The following is a 2,672-nucleotide window of genomic DNA, read 5'->3' as shown; positions in this document are numbered from 1 at the left end:
TTTTTTTTTTTTTTTTTTTTTTTTTTTTCTTTCTTTTTGAGAAGCGGTTAGGGGAAAATATGATGAATTCGCCAGATACCGAGACAGGGAGAGGGGTAAAAGACATCTACTAAAAGCTAATAGGGCGTATAATGGAGAGCTGTTGTATAGCGTACGATTACGCGTCGGTTTTATACTATTCTCGGTCTCTCTCTCGGCCAGGGGTACGATTAATAATTCCATAGAGCACTTAAATCACTCTTGTTCGCGCGTTTTTCTTTGTTTCGCTTTTATGGTTACAGGGACAGGGACAAGTTAAAATATACTCAGGTCAGGTAGAGGAGAGAGAGAAAGTAAGGCGAAGGATTAACTTGTTGTCCAAATGTTCGTCCCAGTGTGGAGGAATAAAGGAAGTTTTTGACCTGGGTCAACTCACGTGGGGTAGAAAGAAATTACAATACACGAGCCTGTACACCGCATGTCTTTATCCCAAGTTATTGACGGGTGCCACGATTTTTCTCGATTCTCGTGTAAATGGGATATAAATTCGCGTGTCGAATTTTCGTTGCGAAACATTTGAGAAAAACAAACTTGAGCTTAAATTTACGTATATTCGTATCGAATATTCGAGAGATATTCCGTACGTTTCCCTTTCGATTTCGATCGTTTTTATTCTCCTCTTCGACTTTTAAAAATGGCAACGAATCGAATTTCGGCAACGCTTTCATTTCAGACTTTCCACCATTGACGAAACGTTTATTGTACATAATCGAAATATATACACATATATATACAAAGCAATTATGAATATTATCGTTATCATAGTCAAAATTACACGATCTTTAAAACCACCTTACCTGCGGAATGACTCAGGTATTAACCTTTTCCACTTATAATAAACTATTGTATCGTCAAATGATGAATTGGCAGTAATTCGAGTTAAAAGCTTCCATTTCAAGATGTAATAAACCCAACTTCCTATTCCGACAAACGACCCGTTTTCTTTCTTTCTTTTTTTTTTTTTTTTTTTTATTTCAACAGATAATACGCACTCGTGCTAATGCTCTTGCGAGCCATTGAAACGAGCGTCGATGATACGTTCTTATCTGGATGTGGATAATTTACCGAACGCTTATCGATTAATAAGGGTGTAATTTTTCACCCTCCTTTTTTCTGGTAAACTTCCCTCCCTCTCTCTCTCTCTCTCTCTCGATCGACCATACTGTTTTTCCTCAATGGAAAAGTCAAAGAGACTCGACGCAAGAAACGGGAGGCCCCCAGCTTTGACGAAGACGAATGCCCGGTGTCGCGTACACTCGGCGCCGAACCTCTCTCTAACAGGAGAAACGAACGGAACACGAGAAGGAAGAGAGAGAGAGAGGGAGGGTAAAAGAGTAGGACGAAGCAAAGAAAGAGCATGGAGAGTGAAGTTCATTCATAAAAAAGAAAATTATTACGCCCGCGGTGAAGCGACTCCCGCAAAGTGAATAATGCCTGCTGCTCTCCCTCCCTTTGCCTTCCAGTTTAACTCTAACTCTGTCTGGTTGCCTGGTCGGCACAGTCCGCGACTTCTGAACGACGATTATCCCTACTCGTTTCTCTTCCTTTCCATCTTTCTCTCTCTCTTCCTCTTTCTCGTTTCTTTTCTCTCTCTCTCTATCTCGATCATCGTCGAGATCTTCCGCGATAAACTTTCCTACCCTCCTACGCGGTCGAGGGTCATCTCTCTCTGTGCGATTCTCTGTACCGTCGAAAGTGGAAAGGTAGAGGGAAAGAGAAATAGAGGAAGGAAGGAAGAAAGGAAGGAAGGAAGGAAGGAAAGAAGAGGGGAGGAGTAGAGGAAAGTTGGACGAGTTCTTAACTCGCTCGTTAATGCAACCACGTGGATAAAAGTTTCGAAAGAGTGGTCGATATATATCGGTACACCAGCTGTATGTATCGAGGAATCCATGGGAGCGGAAAGAGAGATGGGAAGCGAGCGAGCGAGAGAGAGAGAGAGAGAGAGAGATATCTAGCAAGCGCGGGGGTGGATCGGGTGGGCGAGAGGGAGAGCGCATGTACGAGCAATGGGAGAACTACCTAACAGTTCCCGACCCGTTGACCCCTAAAGTTTGCCGAGCGAGAATTCGCATTCCGTGAATGGGGCAATTCATAAATGTATCTCCCGATGTCTCTCTTTCGTCTGCCGCCTCTCTCGCGCTCCCTCTCGCTTCTCGCGGCTCCACGTGGATTTTCCATCGCGTTCCTCCGCATTCGCTACGTATCGCTCTGCTCTGTCTCCTTCTCTCTCTCTCGTTCTCTCGTTCTCTCTCTCTCTCTCTCTCGTTCCACCAACCCCTCGTAAAACGATTCTTCTTTTTCTCTCGCTCGTTTCTCTATGCGTTTCTGTTTCCGTTTCTGTCACTGTTTGTAGCGTAGCATTTTTTTTCCTTTTTTTCCCCTCCCCCTCTCTTTATTTTTCTACCCACCCTGCCCATCCTTCCTCCCCACCCCGGTATTTTTCCTCTTTTTCCCCCATTATTCCCCCGTTCCGTGTTTCGTTTCGGTCGTGCGTTAGATTGGAGGGAGGGGGGGGAGGATACACGTGGCAGCTGGAAATCACGGGGAGATGTTTTGACTCCTGTTTTAATGGATGTTCCGCGTACACGCGATTAACGCGTCCCGATGCTTTTCAATTTTCGCGCAACGCTAGC

This window comes from Apis dorsata, unplaced genomic scaffold (genome assembly GCF_000469605.1).
Source record: "Apis dorsata unplaced genomic scaffold, Apis dorsata 1.3 scaffold_884, whole genome shotgun sequence".
NCBI lineage: Eukaryota > Metazoa > Arthropoda > Insecta > Hymenoptera > Apidae > Apis > Apis dorsata.
Note: the sequence above shows the minus strand (reverse complement) of the source record.